Raw genomic sequence first — 27396 nt, forward strand, 5'->3', positions numbered from 1 at the left:
CTCTTGCTACTCTTTCCTGTAGTCTAGGTTGCATTTTTAACCCCTTTTTGTGCATCAGAATTTTGGGAGATGGGGGCAAGGAGATCTGTCAAAACACAGATGCCCAGCGGTACCCTCACAATTTCTAATCCAGTAAGGCGGGGTAAGGCCCAAGAACTTGCATTTGAACAAGGTCTCAGGTGATGCTGATTTTGCTGATCCAGAAACCACATTTTGAGATATGTGATGTAGTATGATCTCTATTTCCTTCAAGTACTGTTGAACTATCTTTTCAAAGGAAGGTATTGTGTCTACCCCAGCTGTTTCTAATTTCCTCAGGCTGGATTGTGCCCATCAGCCAGAGAGTGATAAAACATAGGATTTTAAAAGGACTGGATCCATGTTCTTTCTGCATCAATTTTAAGAAAACAAAGCAATGGTATAAATAGTTAAACAGGTCTTTGCCTAATAACCAAGAATCAAAAGGCCTTTTTCAACAGAAAGTTATATTTAAAGGAGCTTTCTTTACATTTTGGACATATTGGGGAGGAGGGGAATTAAACGGAAGGGTCTTGTACAACTCAAATCTCCCCCCTTCCATCATTTTAGAAAAATGTCATTTATGACTGCAGGCCTGTGAAGCCAAATTTATTTATAATTCTCAGTAGCCCTCAGGTTCTGGGGCAATCTGAAGACACAAACCTTTCTTTGTTTTTAAGTGAAATATCTGTTGAATACATATTTTATGCATATTTGTCCAGAATTAGTCAAAACAACACAAACTCAGCTATCGGAAAGTAGGCTGTGACGTACGGTAGGGAAAACAAATCAGAGTTTGACCTCACAAAATGCCTTCATGGCATTTTGTCACCTTTTAAGCCTCTACAGTATGTGGCGTACAACAGCAGCCTCAAGTTGCAATGGCCTGCTCTGTAATCAAAGCGCCATCTGTCCACAGTGGCAGGGAAGGGTGAAGGGACTTTTCTGCCTTGTGTCTGAGATGAAGCAGGCAGGCTCTTTTGGTTTCGCTGTACATACTCCTGGGCAAGACCGATTCCATGTAAGGGAAAACCACTGCTTTTAACAGAAGATAAACTGAGCCCTCGGGTTAGAGGGAAATCTGTAAGGTCAGAATCCAGACGATAAAAGAAAATGGAGGTTTCCCCAGTTACACTGGAGGCCCAAGAAGAGGTGACATTTATCAGCTTTCCTGCCACCGGTGCTAATGAGTGATAAGGAGCTCTAATTTGAAGACACCCCAGAACTGTTAAAGTGTGTGTGAAATATTCGTCAGCCAAGCGACAGTCTTTGCCTCACACAAATAGAAAAGCCACTTCGGTGCATTGGGATTTTCAATCAAAGCCCGGGAAAGAGGACAGAAAAGGAAACTAAATGTCAATATACCTAGTATAGGCCAGGCAGTATTCTGATCCTTCACAAAGGGTCAGTCATCTGATGTCATCCTCACGATAATTTGCAAGCATGGTGCCACGTGTACAGGTGAGGACCCTGAGGCAGGCAGTAAATGACAAAGTCTGTACCTCCCTTTCCTCACCCACAAACAAAACAAAAGAATCAGTGTTCAGATCCACATCTACCTGGCTCCAAACCCATTCTCCCCACTATGAGCATTGTTTATACTTCACTATATATAGCATATTCGACACTCAGTGACCTATTTTTAGGGAACAGGTATCAGAATTTATACACTGAGGATAAGTAGGTGGAAGGCCCAAGATGATTCTGGCCCACCTTCCTAACCCAGGCAATGCCCTATTTCTTTCTTCTCCCCTGGACCATTAAAAAAATCATTGCATAAATTACAACAGGGTTTCAATTTAGTGAAAAACCATTAGGATGGAAACTTAGAAATTTGAGTCAGCCTTGCCACTGATTACTATGTCACTTAAGGCAAATAACTGAATCTATGTCATTGTTTCCCTCAGTGATAACTTACGGAACAGATTTAGTAATAACACTTCAATGCTGCAGGGACCGTGCAGATAGCTTGTCTAAGTCATGACCTATGCTTGCAAGTTGCCCATAGTCAAGTGAGGAATCCAGACCTGTAAACATGTTTGACATTAATAGTGAAGCCTGAAGGCCCAGATTCCTGTGAAGTATAAGAATATGGTTTCAAAAGATCATGGTTTCAAATGACCTTGCTTCTTCCTGACTACGCAGAGGAGTCAGGAAAGCCCCCGTGAGAAAAAAGGATTGAAGGGATTTTCAGGCAGATACAGTAAAGCAGAAAGAGGAGACTCCAGGGTTAGGAAACAGCACATACAAAGCCAGGGCTATGTACATGAACCTGAACATCACCTGAGGGAGCAGAATCATAAAGCAGGATAAGGAGTTTAAGCTTTGTCTTGTAAGTGATGGCGAGACCTAGACTTTTTTAGCGCCATCAGGTGGTTCAATTTGTGTCTTAGGAAAGTGTGACAAATGAATTGAGGTGAGATGAGGGTAGAGGCAAGGAAACCAATCAGGAAAGTGCTATAAAGGTTTGAATAAGAGATAATGTTGGCTTGATCTAGACAAAGCATGCACATGTGTGTGTTTGTGCGTGTGTGTGTGTGAGAGAGAGAAAGAGAGAGAGAGAGATACAAAGAGATCAAGAGACTTGTTTAAATAGAATGAACAGACAAGTTTCAGCAGACAACAGTTTGTAGGATGAACCCCACAAGGACATGGAAGGTGTCTGTTTTGCTCACCATTACATGTGCTATGCTTCACATGGTATGACCCATGTAACAGATGTTCTTATAAGAAAATGAAGTGCAAATGAATAAATGACCGATGACTTTCTGGTCTTGCACCTGAGTGACTTGGATAATGCCTGGACCATTATCCAAAAATAGGTTGGCAATTTAAGCCAGAAGCTTAGGTGGGGCACACCCATAATCCCAGCTACTTGGGAGACTGAGGCAGGAGGATTGCAAATTCAAGACCAGTTTCAGAAACTTAGTGAGACCTTGTCTCAAAATAAGTAAAGACTAGGGATGAAGCTCAGTGGTAAAGCACTGGGGTTCAATTCCCTTTTCTGAAAAAAAAAAAAAAAAAGAGTAATTTAGAGTTTAAAAGAATTGAATTTAGTTTTGGATATTTTAAGTTCACATGACAAATAGATTTGGAAATATGAATCTTGAGTTTCAGCAATGAAAATTCAAAACTAGAGATTATGGTTTGGAAGTCAGAAATATAAAGACAGTATTTCGGTCCACTAGAAAAAAGTATAATTACCCAGACAAAATAACCAATCACTGAAGCATTCATTTACTCATCCCATCACTATTCCATGTGTATTTGTTGAGAGCCTACTTTGCATCAGGCTTTGGGCAAGGTTTAGAAAATGAGTAGGTCCAACTTGATCTCTGTTTTTAGGTAGCATATCATAATTGGGGAGGCAAATTAAAAATAAGGAAAAAAAAAAAAAGCTGGGTGTGGTGGTGCATGCTGTAATTCCGGTGACTGGGGAGACTGAGGCAAGAGAATTGCAAGTTCAAGGTCAACCTCGGGAACTTAGCAAGAGCCAGTCTCAAAACAAAAAATAAAAGAACTGTGAGTGAGTTCAGTGGTACAGCACCCTGGGTTCAATACCCATACCCGTTACAAAAAGAAAAAAACAGGAAAATAAAAATGAAACAATTTCAATCTAGGTACGATGACAAAAACAAGTGGTTGAAACAGATATCAAGAAACGGAAGACTTTCCAACAGAGGTGGCATTTAAATTGAGCTCTGTATGAGTCTGGGTTCTCCAAAGGGAAAAAAAAAATAGGCTATTGAAAAGAGCAAGACTGAGAGGTGAGAAAGAGAAATTTTTACAAAGTATTAGCTCACATGGTCATGGGAGCTCAGAAATCCCAAAATCTGTAGCTGGCAAGTTGAAGATTCAGGAGAGCTAATGGCACATCTGAAGTTAGGAGAAAACCAGGGTCTCAACTCAGACAGTTAAGCAGTGGGAGAAACATCTCCTTTCCTGAGTCATTTTGTTCTGTTGAAGCCTCCAGAGGTTTGGATGAGGCTCACCCACATTGGGGAAGGCAATCTGCTTTATTCACTCAACTGCCTCAAATGTTAATCTCACCAGAAATACAGGCCCAGCAAAAATGTTCAACCAAACATCTGGGCACCCCATGGCTCAGTCAAGTTGACCCAAAAACTTAACCATTACAACCTAAAGAAAGAGACCAGCTCAATCACGTAAACTGCACTGGGGGGGGGGCATTACAGGGAGACACATTTGCTATGTGTGCAAAGGTCTTGGTGGAAAAACATTTACTGTGCGCAAGACATTGAAAGGCTATGCACATGACCACAGATTAGTGAGTAAGGTGGAAAGTAACACGCAAAGAATTCCATCAGATAAACAGAATCCAGATTAAACTACAGTAAGAATTTAAGTCATTATTTTAAAAGTGTTGAAAAATCACTAAAGGGATTTGCACAGGAATTAACTGACTTTTTCAATACCATGACATTTTCTTCAATGGTAAAAAAAATGAATTGCATGAGTTAGGATTGAGAATAGATAGGCTACAAATGGTTTCTATCTCTTACTCTAAATGGGAAAGTTTGGAGAATGGGGTTACATGAAACATTCTGGTGAATATATTCTGGAAAACAAAACAAAAATTATAAATCTTTGTGTTTGTGTCTAAGTTGTGCATCAAATGTAAAGTCAAACACACAGAGGAATATTATTTTAAAAAGGTTTAGTTGAACAGAGAATTCAGCACAAGCAAAGTCAGGAGGAAAGGAAATAGTGCTAATTTCTGTACTGAATTATATTTAAAAAATTTTTAAATCCATCATGTTAATATCTAAAGCCTACTTTTTCCAACTTTTCTTATTTATTGTGTTTCGAGTGTATCTCCTAAGTTGCTTGGATTTTGCAAATTCAGTCTTGTGAATCCAGGGCCTTTTCAGAGGTGATCTGAATCAGTTTATATTTATTTTGTTTATTGATATATGTAGACTTGTTTCAACTATCTTTAACTATTTTATACTTATTAAGATTTTTCTGTTCACTTGTTCTCTTTTCGTGCCTCAACTTAACGAATTCTTTAGCTTTCCCTGAACTACTTGGGAAGTTGCAATTACATATCAAATCTTTTCATTAATATACACAATTACCTTTATATTTTAATCAATTCTACAACTTACCAATATCTCTGTACTTCTAATAAGATAAAAAGATGTATTCCTATCTGGATATGTCATAATTCTTGTTGATGCTGACCATGAGTATTGCAGAATAATAAACTCTTGTGTGACTTCTGATATCTGTCTTTTGTCTTCCATCTGTGTCTTGTATAATATTTTATTCCCCTTGGTTTTAAGAACAAATGAAATGTTATTAATTTATCATTAATGTTAATTATAATGAATGTGCCAAAATTTTCACCAATTCTCATGCTTGTATCTTGCATCTGACTAAATCCCTATGGAATCTTTTCTCTCTTACCACCCTTTCAGTCTTTCTTCTGCATCCTTTCAGTTTGTTCAGCAAGGGTGGTGGACTTGATGAATGTTAGTCTCTGTTTCACCTTCACCTTAGTGAGAATGGCAGTCCAAACACAATCCAAGGTTAACAGTTAATTTTCTTTAACACTTTGGGTATATTACCATATTCTCCTCTAATATCATTTGTTGCTCATGAGAAATGCCCCTTATTTTCTCTTGTGAAAAAAAAAAAAACTAAAAACAAATGTTTTTGAAGGTTACCACCCTGAACACCCACATTTTCTCTGTTGTGTATGAAATCAATGATAATGAGTTTAAAGGTTGATATGCTGCTTTCTTCAATTCTCCTGTTAAGATAGAGCTTGGGATTGTCAAAGTTGCTTCTGTACATCACTCAAAAGTCTCATAAAGTGGGACAGACTTGGAGGTTTGTTCCCTCTATCTCAGGGCTGACATCTTTATAATTGATAGTGAAGGATATATCATCTTGCATATTCTCTATAGTTTTACAAATTTTGGTATAGTTAGAAAAAGACAATAAATAAATGACAGGTGAAATTGGAAGAATTTCTGTGTTATTTTATTATGTAAAATCCAGATATCTGTCTAAAGTCTACAGTCTACAGTGACATAAATACATATTTATCACCTTAGGATTAGGCCAGTTCATTCTATGTGTATGTATTTAATTTATAGTTGCTTCTTTAGGAAATGATCACAGAAGAAACATTTAATATGTAAAATGTAGTTAATATGTAACATTTAATATGTCACAATACACAACTGTGTGTGTGCATATTCTTCCATACTCTTATATTATCTGTGTTTTGATTGGCACTTAATGGGGTCCTGCTCCTTGTTGAGGGGTAGATTCCACAGACCTTTCCTAAGGCAGGCATGACCCTTTCTTCTGACCTGCTCATAGACATTCTCTTGCCAATTATGTCTAAAGCTGTCTCTGGGCAGTACGTGTTGGGAGAGGGGGGCAAGGGAGTGAATTCCTTTCCACACTTGATTGTACAACACCCTTGGGTCACACTGGGTCAAGGAAGTGAGATGAAGAAGCATAGGACATTCCTGACCCCCTTTCATCTCAGAGACCCAGTAATGACAGTGCCATGGAATATGAGATGTCATTTGTTCATACATTCAAACACATCCTGAGCACCCACTGTCTGCTCAGCTGTGTGTTAGGCACAATGAGGGCTCCACTGAGCTACATGAGTCATGATCTATGTCTCCATGCAGTACACAGTCATAGAAAAGGTATGACTGACAAACTTGTCAACTCATGAGAGATAGAAATTAAGTGATAATTTGAGCATAATCTAATAATGATCTGTACAAACAAGACATACTTTAGGTAATCAAAATATAAGCAGGTAATTGTAGCCTACAGTTTTTTGAAACTTTTCATAGTGAAGGTTGAGCTTGAAAGACAGAAAATTATGTGGATTAGCAAAATGGAGGAGTCAGGTTATTTTAAGTAGAAGAAATAGCTTAGTCAAAGAAAGGCAAAAATTAGTATAATTTGATTTGAAGAGAGAAATCCACCTACCTGCTAATGGAGAGATTAGGTGCACAGATGAAAGTCTGTAAGAAAACCTGAGCATTTGTCTCATTAATCTAGAAAATTATGAGAATATTGTCCCCAATAAAGGCAAAAGACTCATTATGCTTCACCATCAGGCAAGTTCTAAAATGCATTTTTAAATGCTTCACCTCAAGAAACAATTCCATACAGGTGATATCCACAGGAATTAATGGGTACACTACAGTGATGTCATGTCTGGTTCTTATTAAACATATTAATGAGAACTTAATTCCTTGCAGAACCTAAAATGTTCTGCCTGTCATAAGCCAAGTATGAACATTAAAAAAACCAAGTGGGAGCTCCCTCATTAAATGCATGCTGGGGACTCCCATAACAAATTTGGGGGACAATCAAACCAAATCAATGGCATTCCACATTGCTCATGATCTGAAGTTGACACTGATATTTTAAATCTTACTTCCACCAAAAGGGCTGCCCCTTTTTATCTCATCTGAGGCTACACGAAGACCATGAAGACAACAAAATCTTGGGATATTTCATTACGAAAATAAAGGGGAACAAGAACAAACATTTATGAATGCTTTGTTATGTCCCAGTACATAGCACTGCATCGATTTATATTTTATTTTATCCTCAGTTCATCTAGTGCAACTGTCTTAGTCAATTTTCTGTTGCTGGGACAAAATATTTGAGAAAATCAATTTAACAGTAGAAAAAGTTTATTTTTGTTCACAGATTCAGAGTATCAGTCCATGGTTGGTTTACTTTTTTGGAGGGGCTTGTGGCAAGATGACATATCACGGCAGGAGGCAAGTAGCAGAGCAAAACTGCTCACTTCATGGTAGCTGGGAAAGAGAAAGAAGAAAGGTCTGGATCCCAATATCACCTTCAAGGGCATGCTCCCAATGACCTATGTTTCTTCCACAGGCTCTACCTCCTGTCGTGTCAAATAATAAATAAATAAATAAATAAATAAATAAATAAATAAAATTTTAAAATGAACCAAATGACCAGGAAACCAAATCATATCTCAATAATAACCCTGAATGTTAATGGCCTGAATTCATCAATCAAAAGACATAGACTGGCAGATTGGATTAAAAAGAAAGATCCAACAATATGTTGCCTGCAAGAGACTCACCTTATAGAAAAAGATACCCATAGACTAAAGGTGCAAGGATGGGGAAAAACATACCATGCACATGGACTCAGCAAAAAAGCTGGAGTATCCATCCTCATTTCCGATAATGTGGACTTCAAGCCAAAGTTAGTCAGAAGGGATAAAGAAGGACATTTCATACTGCTTAAGGGAAGCATAAATCAGCAAGATATAACAATCATAAACATCTATGCCCCAAACAGTGGCTCATCCACGTATGTCAAACAAATCCTTCTCAATTTCAGAAACCAAATAGACCATAACACAATAATACTAGATGAATTTTAACACGCCTCTCTCACCACTGGACAGATCTTCCAAACAAAAATTGAACAAAGAAACCATAGATCTCAATAACACAATCAATAATTTAGACTTAACAGACATTTATAGAGTATACCATCCAACCAAAAGCGAATACACTTTCTTCTCAGCAGCACATGGATCCTTCTCTAAAATTGATCATATATTATGCCACAAAGCTAATGTTAGCAAATACAAGAAGATAGAGACACTACCTTGTATTCTATCAGATCATAATGGATTGAAGTTAGAAATAAATGAAAGAGTAAAAAACAGAAACTACTCCAAACCTGGAGATTAAACAATATGCTATTATATGATGAATGGATAACGGAAGATATTAGGAAGGAAATTAAAAAATTCTTAGCAGTAATTGAGAACAAAGAAACATCATATCAAAAATCTCTGGGACACTATGAAAGCAGTACTTAGAGGAAAATTTATTTCATGGAGCGCATTTAATAAAAGAAGTACAACTCAACAAATAAACGACCTAACACTAAAGCTCAGAGCCCTAGAAAAAGAAGAACAGATAAGCACCAAAAGTAGTAGAAGACAGGAAATAGTTAAACTCAGAGCTGAAATCAACGAAATTGAAACAAAAGAAACAATAAAAAAAATTGACAAAATAAATACTTGGTTCTTCAAAAAAATAAACAAAATTGATAAACTTTTAGCCACACTAACAAAGAGAAGACGAGAGAAAACCCAAATCACTAAAATTCAGAATGAACAAGGAAATATCACAACAGACACGATTGAAATGCAAAACATAATTAGAAGCTATTGTGAAAATCTATACTCCAACAAAATAGAAAATTTCAAAGACATCAACAGGTTTCTAGAGACATATGAATTGCCTAAACTGAATGAGGAGGACATACACAATTTAAATAGACCAAATTCAAGTAATGAAATAGAAGAAGTCATCAAAAGCCTACCAACAAAGGAAAGTCCAGGACCAGATGGGTTCTCAGCTGAGTTCTACAAAACCTTTAAAGAAGAGTTCATTCCAATACTTCTCAAAGTATTCCATAAAATAGAAGAGGAGGGAACCCTCCCAAACTCATTCTATGAAGCCAATATCACACTGATACCTAAACCAGACAGAGACACATTGAGGAAAGAAAATTTCAGACAAATATCCTTAATGAACATCAACACAAAAATTCTCAACAAAATTTTAGCAAATTGCATACAAAAACATATTAAAAAGATAGTGCACCATGATCAAGTGGGTTTCGTCCCAGGGATGAAAGGTTGGTTCAACATCAGGAAATTAATAAATGTAATTCACCATATCAATAGACTTAAAGTCAAGAATCACATGATTATTTCAATAGATACAGAAAAAGCATTTGATAAAATACAGCATCCCTTCATACTCAAAACACTAAAAAAAATAGGGACAGTGGGAACATTCCTTAACCTTGTAAAGGCCATCTATGCTAAGCCCATGGCTAATATCATTCTAAATGGTGAAAAACTGAAAGCATTCCCCCTAAAAACTGGAACAAGGCAGGGATGCCCTCTTTCACCACTTCTATTCAATATCGTCCTTGAAACTCTAGCCAGAGCAATTAGACAGACCAAAGAAATTAAAGGGATACGAATAGGAAAAGAGGAACTCAAACTATCCCTACTTGCACATGATATGATTATATACTTAGACGAACCAGGAAATTCCACCAGAAAACTTTTATAACTCATAAGTGAATTCAGTAAAGTAGAGGGATATAAGATCAATGCACATAAATCTAATGTATTTTTATACATAAGTGATGAATCTTTTGAAAGAATAATTAGGAAAACTACCCCATTCACAATAGCCTCGAAAAAAATAAAATACTTGGGAATCAATCTCACAAAAGAGGAGGTGAAAGACCTCTACAATGAGAACTACAGAACACTAAAGAAAGAAATTAAAGAAAACCTTAGAAGATGGAAAGATCTCCCATGTTCTTGGATAGGAAGAATTAATATTGTCAAAATGGCCATACTACCTAGAGTGCTATACAGATTCAATGCAATTCCAATTAAAATCCCAAAGACGTACCTTACAGAAATAGAGCAAGCAATTATGAAATTCATCTGGAAGAATAAGAAACCCAGAATAGCAAAAGCAATCCTTAACAGGAAGAGTGAAACAGGGGGTATCGCAATACCAGATCTTCAACTCTACTACAAAGCAATAGTAACAAAAACAGCATGGTATTAGTACCAAAATAGAAAGGTAGATCAATGGTACAGAATAGAGGACACGGACACAAACTCAAATAAATACAATTTTCTCATACTAGACAAAGGGGCCAAAAATATGCAATGGAGAAAAGATAGCCTCTTCAACAAATGGTGCTGGGAGAATTGGAAATCCATATGCAACAGAATAAAACTAAACCCATATCTCTCACCATGCACGAAACTAAACTCAAAATGGATTAAGGACCTCAGAATCAGACCAGAGACCTTGCAGATTATAGAAGAAAAAGTAGGTCCAGATCTTCAACATGTCGGCTTAGAACCAGACTTCCTCAACAGGACTCCCATAGCACAAGAAATAAAAGCAAGAATCAATAACTAGGATAGATTCAAACTAAAACGCTTTCTCTCAGCAAAGGAAACTATCAGAAATGTGAAAACAGAGCCTACAGAGTGGGAGAAAAATCTTTGCCACTCATACTTCAGATAGAGCACTAATTTCCAGAATCTATAAAGAACTCAAAAAACTCTACACCAAGAATACAAATAATCCAATCGACAAATGGGCTAAGGAAATGAATAGACACTTAACAGAAGAAGATCTACAAGCAATCAACAAACATATGGAAAAATGTTCAACATCTCTATTAATAAGAGAAATGCAAATCAAAACCACCCTAAGATTCCATGTCACCCCAATTAGAATGGTGATTATCAAGAATACAAGCCTCAACAGGTGTTGGCAAGGATGTGGGGAGAAAAGTACACTCATACATTGCTGGTGGGGCTGCAAATTAGTGCAGCCACTCTGGAAAGCAGTGTGGAGATTCCTTAGAAAACTTGGAATAGAACCACCATTTGACCCAGCTATCCCACTCCTTGACCTATACCCAAAGGACTACTTAAATAGTCCTTTAAATACTTAAATAGAGATACAGCCACATCAATGTCCATAGCTGCTCAATTCACAATAGCAAGACTGTGGAACCAACCTAGATGCCCTTCAATTGATGAATGCATAAAGAAACTGTGGTATATATACACAATGGAATATTACTCAGCCATAAAGAAAGATAAAATTATGGCATTTGCAGGCAAATGGATGAAATTGGAGAATATCATGCTAAGTGAGATAAGCCAATCTCAAAAATCCAAAGGACTAATGATATCGCTAATAAGTGGATGATGACATATAATGGGGGGAGGGAGGGGTTAGTGTTAGGGTTAGAGTTAGGGTTAGGGAGGGGGGCAAGAATGGAGGAAGGAAGGACTGTATAGAGGGAAAAGAGGGGTGGGGGTGGGGGGAAGGGAAAAAAAAACAGAATGAATCAAACAACATTACCCTATGTAAATTTATGATTACACAAATGGATGCCTTTACACCATATACAAACAGAGAAACAACATGTATCCCATTTGTTTACAATTAAAAAAAAAAAAAGGACCCACCAAAACCCTCCGATATTGGAGAATCTCAAAAAGCATTATGGTATATGCCATGGTTATTATCTAGACTCAGTTATTAGTGTAAGGTTCTGAAATGTGCAGGATTTGGGAAATTGAGGGGAACATTCATTGATGGGAAATAAGCCCTGGAATTTGATTTTTTTTTTTTTTTTTTTTTTTTTTTTTTGGTACCAGGGATTGAATTCAGGGGCACTCAACCACTAAGCCACATCCCCAGCCCTATTATGTATTATTTAGAAACAGGGTCTCAGTAAGTTGCTTAGCACCTCACTTTTGCTGAGGCTGGCTTTGAACTCAAGAGCCTCCTCCCTCAGCCTCCCGATCCACTGGGATTACAGGCAAGCATCACCATTGTGCCCAGCTATAATAACTTTTGTCTTAAGGTTTGGCTCACCTCTGAAAAATAAAATGCAGTAAAAGGGAATACAAAAAGATTACATATTATCACAATTTTAGAAGCTAAGGTGGCTATGGTCCTAGCTCCCTGAAAACAGAATCTAAATGGGGATTTAAGTGCATGTGGTTTATTGCTGGGGTCAGGGCATGGGGGTGGGGAAGATGCTCTCAAAAGATGGGGGATGAGGGGTCAGGAAGAGTCAAGGGAAGGAGGTGAGCTGCAACTTAGCCCCAACCCAATCCCATTAGGGTTTGGAGTGTGAAGTGCACCAGAGTGGGTCATACCTTGGGACTAGCCTCATTTATTCATGTGTCAGTCACTGGCTATTGGTTGCCTCCACCTTGGGTGAGGGGCAGATCTGTTCATTTTCAAGGCAAAGTGTCTTCTATTTGGCAGGTTTTCAAGAGAAGGAAGCAACTCTGAGCCCTTGGCAGCTGTTCATGAAATAGTCCTAGCTGCTGGGAAATGGGTCCACCAGCCTGGTAAAGGCAAACCAAAATGGGAATCAGCAGCACCTATGTCCTCTGTTAGCATCTGTGGCATTCACTATCCTCTAATGGGCAATAGGAGATGTATTTGATGAGCTTCCTTGCAGAACATATTATTTAAAACAGACTTTAAAGATGAATGGGACTTCAATGGGCAAAGATCTATTGGCAGCATTTCTTCCTTGCTCTTTTGATATCAGATATTAAATGCCACAGATACTGTACATGAAATTATGGTATTTCCAACTCCTCTTGCAGCAATGTCTACCTGCTGCCCACTGTAATCTTTTCCCTTTTTGGAACTTAACTAAGAAGTAACTGTCCAGTCACAGGCCATGTCCCTCAGAGTTCTTGCATCCAGACCTGGCTATGTGATAAATTCTCACTGTGGTACATAAGTAGCAGTGACAACTGGCATTCCAAGCCAAGGCTGCTAGAAGCAGGTATGCCTCCCCCATGATCTTTTTGCCATTTCCATCAACTGTCCTATGTGGATGGCAGAAGCATAGGTGGAAAAAACTAGGTGCCCTGTTGCTTATGTAGTAAAGAATCATCTGCTGATTAGAAACTTAGACATAAACCATTATACATTCTACTGAATTAAAACTTCTTGTCACAGAAATGTCTTCATTACTAAGAAACTAACAATTTTTTTTTTTTTTTCCAGAGGAGATAACAAAGCAGTGCTTCATCTGATGCAATTCAGTATTTCTCTTCTGGTGTTGTCTTGGATTTTACTTCCTTTCATCTGTGTATTTCATATGGCTTTGCCCTGATTGTGTCCTTAGAATAGAACTTTAAAGCTGTAAACAATTCTATTTCCCCCTTATAGTTGTTCAAATTTTGTAGTAAAGAGAGTGATGTCATCTGTAGTGTGTTAAGAAGGCCTCACCTTCTCTGATACCCTACCAATTCCTCTTGCTAGTGTTGGGTTTAGCCAGATACATGTGTATTTGTAAGGTACTGCAGGACTTTCTTGTATCAGGAAAATGGTTTCTGCATTCTTACCCAGGTTTTCTGGAATGAGACAACATTGAGGGATTGGCATGGGGAAAGAAGGTGTCAAGCTCTGACATTTTGGCAAGACGCAGGACTTGCTATTTGTTGATCCTACTGAAAATGCATGTTCATTTAGAGATCCACATTGCATCTGTGATATTTCCAAAGAAAGGCAGAGCTCAGGAATTCGACTCGTTACCATTTTCACACTTGATTTTGCATTGACCGTTAGCGTTCAATGAACAGAATAATTCAGTCATTCTTGATAAAGACTTTCAAATTTCCTTTCAAATAGGCAGATTTCATCATTTTTGTCAGAGAAAGAAATGTGACCAGTGAGATTGCCTTCAAACTTAAGTACAAGGTAAGCAAGATGCAGGTATGGAATCATTAAAAGTAGTTCAGCATGACAATGACACATCCTGTATACTTACAAAGCTTGTGAGTGATGAAATGTTAATGTCAGCATGCTCATAAATTTTAGCTTTCAACAGTATACAATACCTAGAACAATAATTACAGACATTCGGATAAACATGCGCTCTAAAGAAACAACATTTAATGAAGGTGGCATCTGCTTTCCAGGTTTAGCTGAGATAAAATTCAAAGCCAGGACATATCATATAACACATATATTCCTGAGAGATATGACATCTCATTTTATATTCAATCCTCATTTGAATTTCATAGTTCATTCAGAAAGAAATATGCAGAAAGTCTGGCAATAAATCAAAGAAGTACCAGAAGCACAAAAGTTATACATGGACCTCAGTTGAACAGATTCCTAATATCTCACATTATTTAAGATATTTCTATTTTAAATAATTCGTAAGTTTACTGGTAAATTATTATTACTAAGTATGATTTGTTGAGAAAAATCTGCCATTCTTTCAGGTTAGAGATTCTCAGGCAAAAAATTACAAAATTAAACTCTTCAGAAATTCGGGAAAAGAATTCTGTAACTGAAAGCAGACACTGTATTTTCTCTGTCTCATAAAAGATGATTTTATTATAACAATTTGCTTTCCACAAGGCACTGGAGTTTTGTCACTGCTTAACGTCACCATGAATCATAAAACCGGGTAATATTCCCCCCATTGTCCACCCCAGAGGCTCACATCGCTGTTCCTTCAGACCTGCTTAACTTTGAAAAACATGTCTCCTAACACACAGCTTGTCTCCATAAAAGTCTATTTGGGTAATCCGTGGTGTCTGAGAAATGTGCCGTGACCGCTTTTTGACCCACTGACACAGCTGTAGGTTTTACCATTTTGCTTACTACAATGCCCTAGATAGCATTTCAAATACACAGAGTCACAACCTTTATTGTTTGCCAGATGGGCTGTGAAATGTATGCTAATGTTAATAATAGGATTACACAAGGTTGTTTATTGTCTGAAAAAATAATCTGAACATTATCCTCTCTGTTTTTTCTTCTCTCAATGGGTTTTCCCTTTAGCAGGTATTAGGAAGTCTAATTTTGATTAAGTAAATATCAGCTTTCAGCCTCACAAATGGCTAGTTCATTTAGGCACATACTTTAATGATATTAAGTGTGGAAAACAAGAAGAATTAGCCAGGTACACACTAAAGCACGAAGAACATATTCTAATACAGAACCATACATAGCAACTTGCAGTAAGTACAGATGTCATGCTAGAATTGAATACAGTGATTCAACTTAAGTCACTTATGGGCCAATGGACCACACGTATGTTACAAAGGCAAAACACAAGCATACAGAATAAAGGATGTAACTGCAGTACCACTATCCTTCAAGTCCTTTGTTGTTTCTCTTTGTATATAGCTATTCAGATGTGATCCTATCTCTTTTCTAAATTTGACTTCCCACCGAAAAACAGAAGTTGAATTTAAGATTTGGGTTCAAGGAGCTTGTGAGGGGGTGGAAGATCATATAGTGAAGGAAGGGGAAGTGAGATGGGTAAGGAAGAAGGCCCTTAAAGGGCATGTTGCAGAGTGGGACACTGGTGGGAGCAATCAGGACTCAGTTTCACTGGGGATCTCACAGAAAGCTCTGTGGAACAGGCCTCAGAACTGCCCCAATTAGAGGCACTTGTATCTCCTCATCAGTTGAGAGTCACTCTTGGAACTTTACATCCCTGTGTGCAGGATAAATATACCCAGTCTCATCAAAGAGAGCTGTCAGTCACAAAGATGCAGCCATGTCCAGGAACTTCACAGAGGGCTCCAAAGCAGTTCAAGAATTCACAGCCTCTGCAACTAGTGCATTGCTCTGTGTATGTGTCTACATCTTTGTCATGTTATGCCAGAACCAAAGCTTGAGATCTGAGAGAACCCAGTGGGAATGTGGTTCTGTCATGCATTTGTGGTGAATACATTTTTATGCTTACAGTTTTAGGCCATACTGTATTATCAGTTTGACCTCTTGGAGGCTAGAAACTGAACCACCGTTTCCTTATGTAAAACAGATACAAAATTTACTGCAAGGATGAAATATGATAATGGATGCATGGAAATCATCTAAAATAAGCATATCACAGATTTTAGGATTGAATCCCATTCCATACTCCAGTATCTGGTTTCACCTTTCTTTACCAAAAATATTGATAGATAATGGACAGTGAACCCAGGTGGGGGTTCATGTGCATCAGGGCTCCCAAGACTACCCTCAAGTCTGTCAATTTCCTAGGATTCACAGAACTCAAAAAAGCTTTTATGCTCATGTTTTGGTTTATTCAGATGAAATAATTCATATTAAAATCAACAGAGGAAGACACAGAGACAAACCCACATAAATACAATGATCTCATGCTAGACAAAGGTGCCAAAAACATTCATTGGAGAAAAGATAACCTCTTCAACAAATGGTTCCGGGAAAAATGGAAATTTATATGTAACAAAATGAAATTAAACCCCTATTTCTCACCCTGCACAAAACTCAACTCAAAGTGGATCAAAGACTTAGGCACTAGAATAAAGACCCTGCACTGGAAAGAAGAAAAAGTCAGCCCAAATCTTCACCATGTTGACTTAGGGACTCCTAAAGCACAAGAAGTAAAATCAAGAATCAATAAATGGGGTGGATTCAAACTAAAAAGCTCATCTCAGGAAAAGAAACAATCAAGAATGTGAAGATAGAGCTACAGAAATGGGAGAAAATCTTTACCACATGACTTCAGATACAGCATTAATCTCCAGGACATATAAAGAACTCAAAAAACTTAACACCGAGAAAGCAAATAACCCAATCAATAAATGAGCTAAGGAACTGAACAGACACTTCACAGAAGAAGAAATAAAATCAATCAACAAATAAAACGTTCAACATCTCTAGCAGCAACAATAAATATTAACAAGGATATAGGGGAAAAGGTACACCCTTACATTGCTGGTGGGACTGCAAATTGGTGCAACCAGTATGGAAAGCAATATGGAGATTCCTCTTGACCCAACTATCCCACTTCTCTATTTATACCCAAAGGACTTAAAATCAGCATCCTACAGTGATGCAGTCACATCAGTGTTTATAGCACCTCAACTCACAATAGCTAAACTATGGAACCATCCTAGGTGCCCTTCAACAGATGAATGGATAAAGAAAATGTGGTATATATGCACAATAGACTATTACTCAGCCTTAAAGAAGAATGAAATGATGGCATTTGCAGGTAAATCGATGGAACTGGAGAATATCATGCCAAGTGAAGTAAGCCAATCCCAAAAAACCAAAGGCCAAATGTTTTATCTGATATGTGGATGGTAATTCACAATAAGCGGGGGTGGTTAGGGAAGAATAGAGGTAGTTTGTGTTAGACAGAGGGGAGTGAAGGAGGGGAGGTGGTACAGGGGTAGGAAGGGTAGTAGAATGAATCAGAAATTATTACTCTATGTGTATATATGACTACTCAACTGTTGTGATTCTACATCAAGTATAACCAGATGAATGAGAAGTTATACTCCATTTATGTATGATGGGCCAAAATACATTCTACTGTCATGTATAATTATAAAAAATAAAAAATATAATTCTTTTTAAAAAATCAGCAAAGGAAAAACACACATAGGACAGAGTTGGGGAAAAATCAGGCACAAGCAATAGTCCTCTTCTGGTGGATTCATGTGAACAGCACTTCACTCTCCCAGCCATGATATGTAGTAACATATGCAAAGTATTGCCAACATAGAGATTCACCCACACCTTGGTGTCCAGGAATTTTACTGAAGATCATTCACATAGACATGGAGCATCCACGTGACTGACCTTAACTACTCCAATAACCAGCCCTCAGGAGGTCAGACTGATACAGCAGAGCCCAAAGCTCTCAGAATGACAGGTAATACTTCAAGTGACCCAGAGAGTAATTGAGGGCCTTTAAAAAGTATCTGCAGTAAAAGAGGGAAAAAATATTGGAGAATAAAACAATCTTCCTTGTAAAAAAGCAGCAATGATATTGTTCCCAATAAAGAGGAGTTTTGTTTATGGAAAGAGTCATTATTGTGTTTATTCAAGGATGCTCAATTTCTCAAGTTCTACAGAACTTGTTTTCTCTGATATGCAGATACTAATTCTTAGTGGAGCAGGGGATAGAGGTACTTTGGATTAGACAGAAGGGAGTGAAGGAAGGGAAAGGGACACAGGGGTAGGAATGGCAGTAGAATGAATCGGACATTATGACCCTATGTGTATATGTGATTACATGATCTGTGTAACTCTACATCATGTACAACCAGAAGAATGAGAAGTTATACTCCATTTATGTATGATGTGCCAAAATGCATTCTACTGTAATGTATAACTAATTAGAACAAATAAAAAAAAAATAATGGATATAACAACATGTCAGTAGGACAAATGTATGAAAATGCAAAGATACAGTAGTTTCCATGAAAAGCAATCAGCATAAGATTCAGTGTTTCTTCTCATTCGATTGTGTTAGTCTGAAAGAAAGCACCAGAGCTATGCTCTCTAGTACAAGTACAATGTGATTCACAAACTGAGCCACAAATACAAAATTTTCTACTAGCCATGTCTTTAAAAGCAAAAACGAACCAGATGAACTTGACTAAAATAATATGTTTAATTTACCCTAATATGTCCCTATAATCAGCATAGAATTATTAGTGAGATACTTTACATTATTATTTAAATTCTAGGTGTGTGAAATTCCATGTGTATTTATCTGTAGCACACCATAATTTCAGACAAGTCACATTTCCCATGGATAGTGACTTCTGTATTGCACAAAGCAACACTGGAAAATAATCATTCCCTTCTCTAATAGCCAGTGAGTTTGGTTAGGGCCTTCTCTTGTGTATATTTTACCAAACACTGTTTAAATTTGGATAGGGTGCAGACTTTAAAATCTCTACTTATCCTATTTGGTGCTATCATTCTCTTTTCTGGAAAAATATTTGCTAAACATTTTATCAAATTCTCTCACATATAATTTCTTGCAGATGTAGCATCATATTAAATATTTTAATGATAGATTATTAGCCTTACATAAAACAACAGAACATGGGTTCAGAGAAGTTTGGCAGCCTGCTCAGAGTCTCAGGGGTAAGAATAGGCCAAAAAGTCAAAACTTCAATCTGTTTCTCAGCTGAACTTCTCAGCTGCATCACCCCAAATAAAATGGGGGTGAAAAGAGTAATGGCCTGTAGCCAAAGTGAACCGTGAGACCTAAAGTGACTCAGAAAGACTTGGCAATAAAGGGGCAGAGCTATAAGCCTTTCAGAGCTCTCTTTTTGAACAGGAAAAGAATGAAAGCTCTTGGAAAGAGTTGCAATTCCATTAGGGCCTTAGATCTTATGATAAGATATAAGGCCACCACCTTAGACTGGTGAAGAATGAAACTATTATTTACAAACACATTTCGATTCATGAAGTCACATTTCATATTAATTCCTAGGAACTTCAACCAACTCTACAATCATTTGGGGAATTGCAACGTTGGAGCCCAGAGCATCTTCTGAATTGGCCCAGTGTTTTCAGATATTATGAAATTTTTGTTCACTGTTCATCAACCTGCAGTTCTGAGGCAAACTCCTGAAGCAAGTTACTTGGTCACAGGCTTTGAACCCTGAAAAGTGCAAGCACTTGTTTTATTTCTTCACCAGCCAAGAAATAATAACTCAATCCCCCACTAATTTACCCCCTAGCCTATTGGTATTAATCACTTCTCGGTTCATTTTTGATGGCTTCATTATTTAATCAATTTGTCTAAGAGTAGCACTTCAGATAGTTATTGGTATGTTACATGGTTGCAACCCAGCATCAAAAGTTTACTTGAGAAATAATGATATGCCAAAAGGACAGGTTAATGGAAAGAGTAATTCTTCAGTCCTTTCTATCACTGATTCTTTATCTTTCCTACACATTGGAATCATCTGAGAAACTTGAAAATCAGATGGGCTCTCAACAGAGATCTCAGTATAATTGATCCAGGATGTGGTATGGGCATCAGAATCTTCTAAGTTTCCTCTCATTCTAATGTACAGTCAGAGTTGAGAATCTTTGCTCTGTACTCACTAAATATTATCCTTTAGTTAAGTTAGCAGTGTAAACCTAATCAAAGTAATTGGACCATATTTCCTAAGATTTATGTAAAAATACCTTTAGAGAATAACGGCAATCTTATGTCATCAAATTTACTAAAAAGTAAATGTAAACATACAGTCAAATAATATTTCTGCTATGGATATTTAGTAATATGTTGAAGATATAACATCTCTGATACACTCTTCCATAGGTTGAGTCCCAGGGAAACATATGGTTTTGTCCCAGACAGAAGACTTTGTTAATCAGATGAGATAAGATGAGCTTTTCATTCCAGGTACCTGACATGTCTATCTATACTTTTTGATCCCAGTAATTTTTTCCTTTAGAAAATATTATCTTTGTCATATGGTATAGTCCATTTCATCAGCCACTTATTTTTGGAAGTGGATGGAATGTCATAAAGAATGGCAACCCACTTACCATAAATATCGTCTGTTAACTTTACCATCCATCCTCCAGACTTTTACTGTGACCATGTCTTTGTTGCATTTTTCTCTATTGCTCAAAAGTTGCAAGGAAATGTGTGGAATATTTTAGAAGATGGAATCCAGTTGCACTCCTTAGTCTTTAGCTTGCCATTCTTTTAATCATTTTCTGTTTACCTCTCACCCAACAACCCATTAGAGTTTAGCAATCCTGGATTTCATTTTTCTCCCTCATAAACATCCTACACACTAAACTTCACCTCTAAGTTGGCTGATTCGCAGTTGGAATGTATCTGAGGTACACTTATGCTGGTGTAAATATTCTATCAGTTTTACAGATTAGTAAATAAACTGTGAGATTAATTTACCTACATAAGGTCCCATAGTGCCTAACTGACAGAATAAGGATTTGAACCCAGAAAGTGACTCTGGAGCCTACAGCCACAAAAGTATAATTACCAAACTCAAGCTACCAGATGGAGGATTGTCGGATAATTTTAAAGCAAGGATTGGTATTTTGATCCTTGCCCCTAGAAAACCTTGGGATAGCTTTTGGAATCTATGCCTGTAGAAACGTGGAGAAAAAGCAGGATTGGACAGAAAGAGAAACTGAACTACAATGAAGTTCCAACAGAGGTCTCAGCCGTTGGGGATCTCAGGTCCTAAAGTGGTCATTTAGCTGGGGCGGTAGGCCTGAGTTTTACACTCCTATAGCAATCAGTCGCTGGATAGAGGCTGCTCTGGGAGAAGACACGACTTTGGAGGAGATACCTGAAAGCTGTCTTCTGCAGCTTCCTTGCAACAGAAAAATAAGTTCTCCACTTCCAAAAGGAGACCTTAAGGAACATCATAGCATTCATGCCAGGGTTACTACAAGGTGACCTCTACCCAAAGATTAACTAGAGATGCTTACTGCCAAAGACTACTGGGCAGGCTCAATTAAGCCAATTCAGGAAAAATCCACTCTTAACAAGATACATCATTCCACCTTTAGTTTGTGAGTTTGGCAACAGTGATTAGAAGTGCCTCGCCCCACCTGAGGCTAGAGTAATACCCGGGGCTAAGCATACCCCCAGGTTGATGGGCTCTCCTGAAACATCTGCTACTAAAGCAGAGTCCCAGTACTTATTAGCGATCTATCCACTCCCTAAATAATATCTAAGTATTCAAATAAATAAATTATTCAAATGGACATTAAAATTTAAAATATATGCATTTTACCAAACATTTAAGGAAAAAAAGTACACCAGTACTCTATAATCTCTTTCAGAAGATACAAAAATAGAGAATACCCTAATTTATTCTGTGAGGATAACATTACCCTATTACTAAAATCACAAAAAAGCATGAGAAAACTATAGATCAATCTATCTTATGAACCTAGATGCAAAAATCACCAATAAAACATTAAAAAGTCAGATCCAACAATGTATAAAGAGAAAACTTAAGCAACATGACCAAGTGGAATTTATCTCTTTATGCAAGTTGGTTCAACATTGAAAGGTCAATTAATGTAATCTATCATTTTGACAAACTAAAAAAGAAAAATCACAAAATCTTATCAATACATTCAAAGAAAGCACATGACAAAATCTAATACCCATTCGATTCATGAAAAAAACTCTCAGTAAATTAGGAAAAAAGGGAACTTCCTCAATTTGATAGACAATATTTACAAAATAAACTGTAGGTAACATCGTGCTTGATGAGAAACTAGAAGCATTACCAGTAAGATAAAAAACAAAGCAAAGTTGACCTCTCATTACTTCTTTCCAACATAGTACTAGAACCCCGTGCTAATGTGGTAAGAGAAGAAAAGGAAATAAAAGGTAGACTGTTTGAAAGAAAGAAATAAAACTCCTTGTTCCAGATGACATGATCATATGTAGAAAATGGAAAAGAATCAAGAAAAAATATCCTAAATTACTGAGTGAGGCAAAGTTGTCCAATACAAGGTTAATACATAAGTCAATTACTTTCTTTTAGAATAATACTTAATGAAAGGAATTTGAAAGTAGAAACATAATATCAGTTACATTATCAGCCCCCAAAATGAAATGTATAGGTATATATTTAATAAAATATGTACAATGTTTATGTAACTAAAACTACAAAATTCTGATGAAATAAATCAAAGAACTAAATAAACAGAGATATGTCCCATAGTCAAGGAACTCAATTTTGAAAGAGAGAACTGGGGGTGTTGTTCAGTGGTAAGGCACTTACCTACCATATGTAAGGGCCCAGGTTCAATTGTGAGCATTGAAAAAAATATACCTAATGGTCTTAACCGATGCCTCAAAGAAGACACAAAAATACAAATAGAAAATAAGAATATGGAAAGATGCTTCTCATCATATGCAGATTAAAACAATGAAATGTGACCTCACATGTACTAGAATGGCCAAAATCCAGAATACTGGCTACACAAAATGCTCGTGAGGATGTCGAGCAAAAGGAATTCTCATCTGTTGCCGGCGAGAATATAAAGTGGGAAGCATGGAGGCTTTGAAAGACAGTATGACAGTTTCTTGAGAAAAATAACTATACTTTTACCATATGGTCCAGCAGTCATGCTTACTGTTGTCTACCCAAGGGACCTGAAAACCTATCTCCATGCCAAACCCTGCACTTGGATGTTTATAGCAGCTTATTCATAATCATCAAAACTTGGAGCCAACCAAGACATGCTTCAGTAGGTGAATAGATAAATAAACTGTGATACACCAGACAATGGGATGTTATTCAGCACTGAAATAAATAAATGCGCTATCCACCCATAAAAAGACACAGAGGAACCTTCAATACTTATTAATAGGGAAGGAAGCTAATCTGAAAAGGCTACATACCATATGATTCCAATTCTATAACATTCTGAAAAAGGCAAAACTAAGCAGAGAGTAAAAAGATGAGGGAGAACAAATGAGCAGAGCACAGAACTTTCAGGACACTGAAAATATTCTGGGGGATGCTGTGATGGTGGATATGTGTCATTGTACATTTATCCAAATCCCCAGAATGTACAACACCAACATTTATTCCTAATGAAAATGGAGTTTTTATAACGTGTCAGTACAGGTTCCCCAATTTTAACAAATATGCCACTCTAATAGATGTTGATAATTGAGGCGTCTACACATGTTTGAGGAAAGGGAGGAGATGGGAAATCTCTGTACCTTTCCCTGGAGTTTGCTATGAATCCAAAAGTGCTTTTAAAAAAATAGTCCTTAAAAACATCCTACAACTAACAGCCAACACACACACACACATACACACACCCCAACTCTAATTAGTCATACTAATGGGTCATAAATTGACCCAGTGTATGTATCACAGGTTCAGCTTCAAGATTCAGTGCCCCGGCTTCCCCAATCCCTGTTGTAAATATTGCAGTAGTAAGTCATCCTTCTACCTGAAATTGTAGTTTAAAGGCAAAACACAATTTTACTTATTTATTTTTCTTATTGTCCAGAAATCTTTTAAACATCTGACTCTTTATTTTTTCTACTGGGAATAAAAGTTTCATCTAATATTTTGTAAATGGGCATTTCAATTTTGGAAACAGTGACTCTGGGAGTCCTGGAGGAACACATCCCAGCAGACATGGTCTTTTGTGGTTTTTGAATGAAATTAGATTATGTGCTGCTGCTCATTGCTTCCGGACACAAGAGCACACAGAAACCCAGTTCCTTACACAAAAACCCCATTGCAGGTAGGCTTGTGCAACAATGGGGTAGGGCATGCATGAGGTCATGGGGTAGCTGGGCAGTCCACTGAGCAGGGTGTTTCTAACCACAAGGGAAGTTGTCCAATGGAGATGGTGTGGAGAGTCATTGCTACTGTCCTTAGAATTGTGGTAAAGTTGACATCTGGGCAGGTTATGATTAAGCCAGATACATTGACAAGGGAAATGAAGACTATAGGTTAAAAGGTTTATTTGAAATTTTATAATAATATTTAAAATCTTCTGTAGTAGACACTGATTCTCTTTCAAGGAAAGACTGGATGTCTGTCCATGGGAAAGGGTTCAGCAGATGGCCTTCAGCTCTTAGCACCTGCATAGATTGTCTCAGCTGCATGGAGTTGCCCTTTCCCAGGTCACAGCTCTTCCTGGGGAAGGAGGCATGAAATGATTAATCACTGTGGCACTATCAAGGTCATCTAAGCCTAATTTGATGCAATTCTCAAGGGCCTCTCTATCTCCAGAGCTCCCTGTTGAACTGGCCAAGGTTGACATTGAGACTATGTAACTCAGTTTCTCCCTTCCACTCCTGTTTCCTTTTCTCCCTAATCACAGTGTTTGCTTCTTGGAAGACCCAAGCTATGACCAAGAAAAGATGATACTGCATTCAGGAATGACCAGTTTCCTCTTGGTCACTTTCCACTAATGCCAGAAGCCCTAATTGACAGTGCAGTGGTCCCCCCACCTTATCCAAGAGCAACACATATCAAGACCCCAGGCAATGCCTGAAACTATAGATAGTACCAAAGCATACATATACTATATTTTTTCCTACACATACATACCATGATGAATTTTAATACACATATTAGACACAGTAATAGATGAACAATGACAACTAATAATAATTAGAACAATTAAAACAATAAACTGTTGTAAAAATTACATAAAGGTGGTCTCTCTCATTCTCAAATATCTTATTTGATATGCTCACTTATCCTGTGAAGATATGAAATGATATGAATCCTGAGAAGAGATGAAGTGATATGAATGAAGTAGACTTTGTGGTGTAGCAATAGGCTGCTATCAGTCTTCTGACGATATGTAAGAAGGAGGATCATTTTCTAGACCATCAATTGATGACTGCTGGATAGGTAGTGTACACAGCACAGAAACTCTGAGATAACTCACAACCCGGTGGATGGAGACAAAGGCAAGAGATTTCATCATGCTACTCAAAACTATGGCAATTTAAAATTTATTGTTTGTTTCTGGAATCTTCCATTTAATATTTTCAGACTGTGGTTGATCATAGGTAGTTAAAACTATAGAACACAAAACCTCAGGTAAGAAGGTGACTACTATACATGTTGGTAAAACTAACTCTATTTATCATCCCATCTTTGAACTATTGTGACAGCGAGTACTCCCTCATGTGAAGATGCAATAGATATGCCTGTCACTTTCAGCCTTTGTGACACATTCCTCCTACTGCAATGATAAGGAACAAGTTCACTTCTGCATCCAAAACAACATTTTGTCACACCTGTCATACAGGATCATTCTAAATGTCCCCACATCCTTTAACTCTTCCTCAGAGGCTTGGATTTGGAAATATTTCAGCATCCTAGAAGTTCTTTTCTGACCCACCAGATGTTCCAAATCTTTCATGCTATATTGATGTGCATTAAAAAGAATAAATGTCTACCATAGAGAGTAGTTAAGACTGACATTCTTAACACATTTAGCATGAATGCCTTGGACAGCATTAGCTACTTTAGCAGTCACATCAAAATATTTACTCAAAGTGAGCTCCTGATATTGTAAACATAAAGGAAAACATTAGTAAGTGGGACTACATGAAATCTGAAACTTGTTTTCCATACTCTATCAAAACATAAAAGAGAAAGCATCAAAAATGGGACCAGACAGGGACAAACTATAGATTGTACCTATCATATATTTTAAAACCCTGCAAATCAGTAAGAAAAATAGAAACATGTATGAATAAATTCAGCAGGCATTACACAAAAGATTAAATCAGAAAGTCAATAATAGATGAAAAGTAGTTCACCTTCATTAGTGGTCATAGAAATGAAAATTAAAATCCCACACGAAGATACCAACATATAACCACTAGAACAGTTAAAATTAAAAATAGAGAATATTATGTGTTGATGATGTTGACCAACAAGAATGCTCATGTGTTGCTAGCAGGAATGGCCCAGTCATTAAGAGAGCTGCCGAACAACATGTCCTATGATCAAGCAATTCCACTACTAGGTACATATCCAACAGAAGTGCACACATACACTCATCAAAGACATATAGAAAAATGTTTATAGAAACACCATTCATGCCTTATCAATTGAGGGATCAAATGAAAGCAATGATCCTACGTTTTCTTAGGTTGTTACTGTGCAGACATGGAATTAACCTCCATCCAGCCACTCTCAAAATGTAATGCTTTCCTGTCAACAAAGCAAAGGGAGTGGAACACATAGAATTATTCCAGATTATGCTGAAAGGAAGGAAAATGCTGACAAATGAGGGGATAAAAAGGTACACTGCTGTAGCAACACTGAAAGATTAGAATAATGACAACTTAGAATAAGGTGTTTTTTTTAAATATGGGAAGTTGCTTTTATAGCCAAGAATTCAATACATGGAACTCTGAAAAGTTGAACTTTATAAAGCTGCAGAAAGTGAAAAGTTGGAAGAAAAAGTGTAC

The sequence above is a fragment of the Sciurus vulgaris genome (genome assembly GCF_902686455.1).
Source record: "Sciurus vulgaris genome assembly, chromosome: 2".
NCBI lineage: Eukaryota > Metazoa > Chordata > Mammalia > Rodentia > Sciuridae > Sciurus > Sciurus vulgaris.